This window comes from Humulus lupulus, chromosome 9, assembly GCF_963169125.1.
Source record: "Humulus lupulus chromosome 9, drHumLupu1.1, whole genome shotgun sequence".
Lineage (NCBI taxonomy): Eukaryota > Viridiplantae > Streptophyta > Magnoliopsida > Rosales > Cannabaceae > Humulus > Humulus lupulus.
In genome coordinates this window covers 155738117-155749006 of record NC_084801.1, presented here as the reverse complement: position 1 = coordinate 155749006, position 10890 = coordinate 155738117, and the positions used below count along the sequence as shown (strand labels likewise).

At 34.6% G+C, this 10890-nt stretch overlaps 2 long non-coding RNA genes across 2 annotated transcripts; both read right to left on the bottom strand.

Annotated features, from left to right (window-relative positions):
• Positions 1-2706: 2706 nt before the first annotated feature.
• Positions 2707-3625, bottom strand: LOC133802253 (uncharacterized). Its single transcript, XR_009877222.1, has 3 exons — positions 3427-3625; positions 2853-3342; positions 2707-2778 (listed from the first exon to the last, which is right to left on the bottom strand). It is a non-coding gene; the product is annotated as an uncharacterized LOC133802253 (long non-coding RNA).
• A 136-nt stretch (positions 3626-3761) lies between these two features.
• LOC133802370 (uncharacterized) lies at positions 3762-9073 on the bottom strand. Its single transcript, XR_009877277.1, has 3 exons — positions 8915-9073; positions 8751-8812; positions 3762-3847 (listed from the first exon to the last, which is right to left on the bottom strand). It is a non-coding gene; the product is annotated as an uncharacterized LOC133802370 (long non-coding RNA).
• Positions 9074-10890: the final 1817 nt, after the last annotated feature.

The following is a 10890-nucleotide window of genomic DNA, read 5'->3' as shown; positions in this document are numbered from 1 at the left end:
GAGGAGACAAAACACACAAATTGAATCAAATTAGCATACCTTCTTCTAATAACCATGCTCTCATCCATGTTCCCAAGTATGAGATCGGTAAGATGATTCTTCTTGACTCTGGAAGATGGTTCTCTTTGAATTGGATCAATGATTATGTTTGGTGGTTGCTCAGTTTCTTTCTCCATTGAAGATTCTGGAAAATCATCGGTTGTAGCTACAGAATCTTGAGGTGTAGCCTCAGACGAATATTTTGTGATTGCAGCCAAATTGTTTACCAGTTCAGGATACTTTTCCAGCAAACCTTCAATATGTTCTTCTGTGGAAAATTTAGAGAAATCTTTTAGATCATCAACAACAACATTAGCAGATTCCATCACAGTTTGGGTTCTCATATTATAAACACGATAAGCCCTACTGTTAATAGAATATCCTATAAACACACCAACATCACTTCTTGCATTAAATTTACCAGTATGATCACGATCCCTCAAAATATAAACTGCCAAAAACATGAAAATGACTCACATTTGGTTTCTTACCTTTCTAGATCTTATAAGGAGTCTTATGAGTACCTGGTCGCAAAAATACCATGTTGATGGTGTAGCAAGCAATGTTAATTGCTTCAGCCCATAGATGCTTGGTAAGTTTCTTTCTGTTTAACATTACCCTAGCCATTTCTGTGAGAGTTCGGTTCTTTCTTTCAACGACTCCATTTTGTTGAGGAGTTTTAGGAGTAAAAAATTCATGAGAAATACCTTTAGATTTACAAAACTCATCATAAACAATATTTTCAAATTATTTTCCATGATCACTCCTAATCCGAACAATCTTTCCAATATTACAATCTTTTTTCACACACATTTTCAAACAAGAGATTTAAAAGCATCAAAAGTATCAGATTTTTCTCTAAAAAAATCTACCCATGAAAACCGAGAGAAATCATCAACACACACAAAAATGTATCTCTTACCATTCAAACTTTCAACCTGAATTAGACTTATTAGACCCATATGAAGAAGTTCAAGAACTTTGGAAGTATTCACATCAGGAATACTTTTGTGAGAAATTTTCAGTTGCTTACCAAGCTGACATAGTTTGCATTTTCCCACAGATTCTTTACCCAGTTTGGGTAATCCTCAAACAATTCCTACATTTGACAGTTTTTAATTTTTTTTTAAATGAATGTATCCAAGCTTTTCATGCCATAAATCAGTAGAGTTATCTATGGCAGAGTGACAAGTAGCATAGGTAGTGAGAGTGTAACAATTATCATTAGATCTAAAACCATGCAAAATAATTTCATCTTGATCATTAACAACATAGCAACGATTACTATCAAAATTAATAGTGTAACCCTGATCACAAATTTGACTAATGCTAAGAAGATTAACTCTTAGTCCTTCAACCAACATTACATTCTCACTACAACAAAAATGAGTTTACGGGCGACGCATGTCGCCCCTAATAACCCGAAAAGTCGCCCCTGATTAGTCGCCCATGGAAAAATGTCCCTGAATGGTACATTAGGGGCGACTCGAGGGTTGCCCCTAAAACTTGAAATGTCGCCTCAAAAATTTAAAAATTTTGAATTATTTTTGTCGATATGTCGCCCCTGATACTCCATTAGTCGCCCCTAATACTATAATATGTCGCCCCAAATGGTTGCACGTGGCATATTATCAGGGGCGACACAGTCCTCCCTAAGACTTGAAATGTCGCCTCAAAAATTTGAAAATTTTGAATTATTTTTGTCGATATGTTGCCCCTAATACTCCATTAGTCGCCCCTAATACTTAATTATTAGGGGCGACGTGTCGCCCCAAATGGTTGCACGTGGCATATTATCAGGGGCGACTGTGTCGCCCCTAATAGTATTTTATTTATAAAAAAAATAATAAAATTAATTAATTAAATACAATTTTAATTAATTATTTATCGAAATTATTATTTAAAATTTAAATAATTGAAAAAATATATATTAAAAATAAAAATATTATATTAAATATTCAAATTAGTTTATTAAAATAACAGTTGTACATATTTATAATACATTAACATAGCAAATATTCATATTGTTCATAAAATTTAACAATAATTAATAATAAAATAAACCTAGTCTCCTAAATCAGCTGCATCGTCCTCCTTCCTATTGTCTTCTTGTTGTGGTTGTTACGGTGGCTGTGGTTGTGGTTGTTGCGGTGGCGGCATCGGCCAAGGATATTGGGGAGGTAATGTGGACGATCCAGCTCCATACATGTAGGGATACGATGGCTGGGAGCACGGTGGAATCGGACACGGATAAGGTGTTGCTCCGTACATATATGGAGGTACCATATGTTGAGACGGCGCTGCCCCGTACATAGAAGGATGAGTTGGAGCTGGAGGTTGAGAAAACGAAGCCCTAGAAATATTGTCACTAACAGGCACAGGCGGCATCTGAACGTTTGGTGGACGAAATGAAGGTACAAAATATTGAGTTAAGAAATTAACTTGATCAGTCAATTTCTGTAGATTATTCTCCAATTTTTCTATATATTCTCATGAATGATGAGGAGGAACTTGAGACTCGATGAAGTGAGAGTGTTGGGTAGATGATGACCCCGACCCCGACCTCAACCTCGACCCCGACCCCTTCAATTTGTGGCCCACTCCTTGCACATGTCCACGCCTTTGGCCTAATACTTTTTGTAACATCTCTACCTGATGAACTGATGACGGACTATCATTATTAGAAGCATCAGTGGATGTTTGCTGAGTTTGTAACTCAAAATCAGCCTTCAGTTTTTCCTGTTTTCAAAAAATGTTAGACACTAACATTAAATATAACTCTATTAATATTAAAAAATATAATTCAAACTTACATAATCTTGGCGAGCATCATCGTTCACGAAATCATTTGTTGCTTTCTTCCAATGATAATCCTTCCATGACTCAATGAGGTCCGTGTTCGTCTAAAAAATATAACCCAAATGTTAGAGAACATATAATTTAAAAGAACATAATTTTGATAATATTTTATCTTTTACTTACTTTTTCAAAACGGACGGCTGCCAACGATTTTGTACCCTGCGTTGTAGAATACTTTTGTTTCTTCCGATTTTCCTTATTCTTTATGGAGCGCGCAATAAATTGTGGACTTGTAAATAACTGACAGATCTGCTTCCACTCCTTCTTGTTAACATCATTGGTTGGGTTGTTTAGAACCTTATCCCAATCCTCCGGTCCATTGTAGTGTTTCTCAAAGTGTTCGTGTCTTAGTGTTTTCCTATTACGGTATCGGTCTTTCATCTCTCGATCGATACCATCTTAACACTTTAAGAAATCCTCGCGGCCCGCTATTTGATAATAGTACTAAATTGAAAATTAAACATATTAATAATATATGTACTATATTAAAGAATTTTTTTTAAAAAATATATTTAATACTATTTTTACCTGAATTATGCCAAGGACCTGATCCTTGTATTGTTTAGGCACTAATTCCCATGAACCGTAATGTCCGGGAACTTTCGTTTTAATTTGGGTTCCCACAAGGCGGACAAAAGCAGCGTGCTCGCCCCCAACAACCTTGTACGTTCGTGGGCAAAACGCTACTTCCAGTGGTTTTCCATTTTTACGCCGCCTCTCCTCTAGATCTTTTCTAATAGCTGCGCCACGACCTTTTTTCTTAGTTGGGATTCCTGTATTTTTTTTATTAATAATACATAGAATATTAGTATATACATGATAAACATATGTGAGTAAATAAAATAACAAAAAAATTACCTGAGTCACATGTAGTCGGGATCCTAGTAGGATCCGGTGGAGGATCACCACCAGCGTCTCCACCGTGAGCTCTAGCCACATCTACTGACATCTACTAACACGATAGTAATTTAACCTATCTATTTTAATATTTAATTATTATTTATAATTAATTTATTGAGTATTATTTCAATTGATTAGGTAATTTGAAACATGCTATTTGGAAACGAACTTTTTATTTCTCAATATGTATAATACATTGAAGACTAGATACAAAACTAAGTAGAATAGTCACTATCCTCACTAATTACATCAACTTCTATCGGGCACACATCATTAGTATTATGATCACTAAGGTCGACAGTTAATTCATCCTCATCTTCTGCTTCTTCTACACTGTTTGTCATATCATCTTCATTGTCATTAATAAATCCATCATCTTCTTGAACAACTAAAGAAGGTCGATGGGCTGTGCTGACTTGAGTCGCTGGTACATCAAATTGCTGAACAACCAACTCTACGAGATCCATAGTCAAAACAAAATTCGATGAGTTGGTGTCATGTACAACATCAACATCAGCAATCATATCTGAAGCATCTGGAAAGTCCCAAACTTGCCGATGATTCACTTCTTGGACAACTTTCCAATCTCGTCCTCTAACGAGATCATCGATGTAGAATACTTGTTTTGCTTAACTAGCTAGTATGAACGGTTCATCTTTATACCATTCACCGCTAACATTGATACTAGTAATATTATTTACAGCGATGGTTTTCTTTTTTTTCGAATCTGTATTGAACCATTTACATCGAAATAATACCACCGAATAAGAACTAGTAAAAGACAGCTGGAGTATTTCTTCAAGTTGCCCGTAATAGTTAAAATCTTCTGTTCCAGCAACACACACTCCACTATTTTGTGTAATTTGATTCTGATCTCGATTGTATGAAACAAATCGAACTCCGTTCACTATACATGCTTGGTAGGAGTAAGCCAATAGATCTGACCCAGATGCTAAAGCTAGTAATTCATCAGCATGCTCTAATGACCCAAGCTGGTGCAACTCATATATCTAATAATAAAGAAATATATTAGAATGAGAATGTAATTTGTAGTATGCAATTTGCTAAGTACAAGTTACCTTCTTATGAAACCATGAACGAAACTCTTTCTTATGTATCAATTTATGATTGGCAGCCATATCTCTTTGTTGCACCTCAGTTAGGTGTTCCCTGTTAATTAATTAACAATGTCAATATTGTTAATTAAAGAGTAGATTGAACAAAGAATAAAATGAATATTAATTATGTACTTACTCTAAATACACTTCAGTTTCTGGAGAATTATCCAATATGAACCACTTAGCTTTATTCCGAGTATTTTCATCGAGGGGCACAGGAATTCCCTTACTAAGAGGACGACATTGAGATTCAAACACTGTGAGGTGTCGATTCACATACGGTGCATCTTCGTTACGATCAAGCTGATTAAATTTTGTTTCCACACCTTTGAAATACATTGAACAAAATGTCAAAGCCTCATCTGCAACATATCCTTCTGCTATAGATCCTTCAGGACGAGCTTTATTCTTGACATAGTTTTTTAATTTTTTCATGTATCTTTCAAAAGGATACATCCACCTCATAAATACAGGTCCTCCCAATATTGCTTCATCAGGCAAGTGTAAGACCAGATGGATCATTATGTCAAAGAATGCTGGAGGGAAAATCAACTCCATCTTGCATAAAATAACAATCAAGTCATCCTTAGCTTTCTCCATATCAGAAACGTTCAGTGTCCTAGAGCACAATTGTTTGAAGAAATTACACAATTCAGTGATGGTAGTGGATATAGATTTTGGTAAAAACTTGCGAACACCTACTGCAAGTAATCGTTGCATTATCACATGACAATCATGGGACTTAAACCCAACAATGTTTGAGTCATTGTCTATGAATTTTTTCTTTAGATTAGAACAAAAACCATCGGGCAACTTCACTCCTTTCAAAAATTGACAAAAATCTCGCCTGTGTTCAAAAATGAACACGTATGGAGCATGCGGTTTCATTAACCTTTTATTGGCATCCTCGTAAATCCACAACGATTTCCTAACCCCCATATTCTTTAAATCATGTCTTGCGTTAGTGGTGTCCTTAGATTTATCATTATCTAACAAAGTCCCAAGGATACTGTCGCACACATTCTTCTCAACATGCATCACATCTAGGTTGTGTTTTAACTGATTTGAACTCCAGTAATCAAGTTCATAGAAAATACTTTTTTTCCTCCAATTACTTTCCCCTACACCTCGCTTGCGCTTCACCCCCCCCCCCCCCCCCCCAAATCTGTCATGTTTACCAAACACTTGAAGCGGTAAAGCATTGACTTGATCTAAAACTTGTTGACAAGTAAACTGTTGTGGAGGATTTCTTTTCTCAACTTTGCCATCAAATTCCTTGTCCCTTCTATACTTATGATTACTCCTCAAGAATCGCCTATGACCGACATACGATGTCTTACCAATCACTCGAATGGAAGTGGTGTCTTCATTGCACGTTGGACATGCTTTATACCCTTGCCCGCTCCAACCAGACAAGCTACTACGAGCAGGGAAATCGTTAATTGTCCACAGAAGGGCTGCACGTATCTTGAACAATTCATTCCTTGTGCCATCTCTTGTGTCGACCCCGTTAATCCACAATTGTTTTAACTCATCCATCAAGGGTCTTAGAAATACATCCATGTCTTTACCCGGTGATTTTGGCCCAGGAATAAGCAGAGTTAGCATAAAATACTCTTCCTTCATGCATAGCCAAGGGGGGAGATTGTAGTTCATCAAAATCACAGGCCACATGCTGTATGATAAGCTCATGTTGCCAAAAGGATTAAATCCATCAGAAGCCAAGCCTAGACGAACATTTCTAGGATCTTTTGCAAAATCAGGATGGGTGGCATTAAAGTCTTTCCATGCAGACCCATCAACCGGATGACGCATCACCCCATCTTCTATTGATCTCCCAGTATGATGCCATAACATGTCATTAGATGTATGTCTTGAACTGTACATTCACTTTAATCTGGGAGTCAACGGAAAGTAACGCATCACCTTGTGTGGAACATTTTTCCCCTTCTTCTTTTCATTGACCCATCGGCTACTCCCACACACATGACATGAATCTTTGCTTGCATGCTCATTATAAAATAATGAACAATCATATTTACACACATGGATTGATTGATATCCCAACCCTAACTTACTCAGCTTCTTTTTCGCCTCATAGTGTGTTGGGGGAATTTTATTATCTTTCAGAAATGCAAATTTTAGTAACTTCAACAATTCATCGAAAGAGTTATTTGGCCACTTCCCTCTAACTTTCAAATGCATCAACTTCGCCAAAAAGTTTAAGGATGATATCCAAACACAACCCGGATACAACTCAGCTTCAATCTCGTCGAACAACTCGTCATAATACTGTCCCATTCGACTGCCAGACACACCATCTGCTTCCTCTGCATTTGTCGCTAAGAGGAAATCATCAACGACGTCAACCATCTCGTCTACATCTTCATTCTCCTCAACTACCTCATTGGCGACACTAGCTTCCACCTCACCGTGGTAAACCCACTTTTGATAACTCTATTGAAAACCCTTGTCAAAGACATGAGCCTCCACTGTATCTATAGTTTGTAGTTTAACATTCAGGCACCTCACACACGGGCATAAAATTCTCCCGTCGCAGTCTACGTGTTCTTTTGCCATTCTCAAGAAGGCTTGGAGATCGTTCCAATAAGCATCACAGTTACGCTTCCTTAATGCTGTCCAACTCTTATCGATCGACATCTACGATACAAGAATAAACAATAATTAAAACTTATTGACTATGTGTGTGTGCCCTAATCCACCTTTTCACTCCACTTCTATAAGGGTAAAGAACCTATCCCATTCAGATTTGTAGTATACATATAATTTAATCTACACTCTTAAAATTGTTTCGTTTATGTAAAAATTTCGGCAGCACCTCCCTATAGTTCTCATAAGTGGGCAGACTAAAATTAAGTTTGCCCACTTACGAGAACAAATAAGGAGACACATATTGAAATCTCTATTAACGAAACAATAAAATGAGTACTAGATCAAATTATAGGTACACAACAAATCCAAACTATCCATGCGGACACATACCGTCCTAGATAATTCGGAGAAGCATATTTAAGAGTTCTTACTGACTTAGCTTCACCGAACGGGTCTAAGGCTTTTCGTGATTGAAAATAATTAATAAAACATTATCACTAAGTGATAATATATAAAACGTCTATCCAATCTTTGGTGATCAAATTTTATCACCAAAGAAAAGCAACAAAAAAAGAAATATTTTTTAACACTAGTTGTTTTATGATGTCTTATAAAATCTTATGATATTAAATTATAATTTTATAATTTATTTTGAAATTATTTATCTAACTTTTAATTTATTTTTAAATTATTAAATTTGTTAATATTAAATTAAATTATAATTTTGTAATTTATTTTTAAATTATTTATCTAACTTGTAATTTATTTTTAAATTATATGTCTAATTATTTAATTTATTTTTAAATTACTAAATTTGTTAATATTAAATTATAATTTTTCACTTTATTTTAAAATTATTAAATTGTTAATATTAAATTAAATTATTTATCTAATATTTTAATTTATTCTTTAATTTATTTTGTTAATTCTAAGTATTTAATGTCTTATTTATTATATTATTATTTATTTAGTCATCTAACTCTACCAAAATTTTGACAGCATAACATCTCTATTATAACATATCCCAAAAATTTAAAACCCTACAAAAAAACACTCAGAAAATTCCCAGAACATTCACAATATACATATTATTAATCAAATTTAAATACTAACACATACTACAATTTTATACACATATATAAATATATCACTAAACACATCTCACTTTGTACACACATTCACATATTAATTAAACCAATAACATAATTAAAAAATAAATACCTTGATGCCACAAAATTATATTATACCAGTGACCGAATTTCCAAGAGATACTCCTTCAATTTCTACACAAAATCAACCCAAATAATTAAATTTAAACAAAATTAAATCAACTTAATATATATATAAAAGCAACTATATATATTCTGAGTTGGGTTTCAGCTTACCTGGGCTTCGGCGTCTGAGAGATCGGGGAGAGATCGGAGAGCAGACCGAGAGTGAGGGTGAGGTGAGGGTGCAACGACAGAGAGATTGAGAGTACTCTATACATAAATAAGAATATAACTCTCAAAAACACCAATAATGTCTAAAAGCAAAAAAATCAAAATCCAATTTCTTTTAACAAAAAGTATTCAAAACTTTAAACTAAAGCAAATTATGTTCTAACAAAGCAGTACAAGCAAAGAATTGAGCATCAAATAGAAAGATATTCCAGAAAATATATTTGACTATAGCCAAAGCCCAAACATACAGAGTTAATCAATCTCCTTATGAAAAAGATATGATTGTGAATCAAAGTAATGAATCACAACTCAAAAAGTTCAAACTGGTATACATTTCTAGCTAAAAATCTCAACACACCAACTAATAACACTCTTTAAAATAAACCATAAATCATACTCTAAACAGGATAAGAAATTGATTTAAACACACATATACACAAACTAATAACAAAATGGGCACCTAATTAATCCTAAACATATAAAAGAACCAAAAGAATACCTCAAGATACAAAGTCCATAAATATTGATTGCATAAAAAAAACAACTAATGAGATTTCAGAGATTTCACAGAAAAAACAGAGCTTAAGCTATTCTTTGATTGTTTTAAAATAAGCTCAAGATTCGGAACACTTAACAGAAAACACAGAGCAAACAGTAAAAGCATATATTTTTAAATCCTGATATTAAGATTACCACACAAAACAGAACAAGCAAGAGGACAAAACCATCTAGAAAAACTTAAAGCAAACAGAAAAAACTTATACAAGAACCAATCAGCTCATACAAGAACTTATTCAGTTCTCAAAACACTGACTTACCCCATACACTGAAGCACTCTCAGTACAATGGTAAAATACGCCAAAGATCTAGACAAAATCACAGTCTATGCCTCTAGCCGAGACTACACCGCTCACAAAACAATATATATATATATAAAAATTAAGTTTACAATATTAACAATAAAACAAACAAATAGAGTGATGAGTAGTTGATTAATTTCAACACTACTTTTTTGCCAAACAATAAAATCTATAAATAACTAATATCATCAACTAAATTTTGGGTATTAATAAGTATCGGAAGGGGAGGAATTGGCTTATAGTGTTTGTATAATCAAACTAATAATAATATTATTATATTTTAGCAAGTTAAAAGTCTAGCAACATTAATTTCTACAGCATATATATGTAGTGGTTTTATGTATAGAGAAAGAAAGATAGTTGTAGTTGTAGTTGTAGATACTAAAAATATTTAATGCATGCCGAGAAAATAGATTACAAAACAAACAAATCAAATTATAGAAAAAATTATGAATTGTCCATTACTAATAAAAAAATATATATAAACGATACATAAAAGATATAAAAAGAAATGATACTAAAATGCAATAAGCTAGCTGCCAATTTCATTTTCAAATAGAATAATAATTAAACAAGTACATATAGATTATACCACATATTCACAGATAATTCAATGCTAATGAGCATACCAACCGATTAGCTCTATGTGCATATACTAGTTTTCTTACCTCAAGTCCTGTGCGAATAATGGTACGACCCCGAGCGCGATCCTTTTTCCCCCGAGCCTTGCGGTAAACCTAGTCACAACCATAAACGGTAATCCCGTTAAGAACTAAATCCAAATACTGAGTTTGGGACCAATCCCATGCTCTCGGGACCTCCAATTCCACCAAACAGGGTGGTGGAATCGTCCCCAAGAGCCCCCATGCTCTTCCTAAACCCTAAAAATGACATGATTGAATTGGCCATAGGGCAAGGGCGCCCAACTAGCCAGAGGCCCCTCAAAAAATCCCTTGCATAGCGTAGGGGCACCCAAAACTAGTGCAAGAACGCCCAACTAGGTAGAGGCTCCCCAAAACTTCCCCCACACAGCGCAGGGGCGCTACGACACGAACCCAA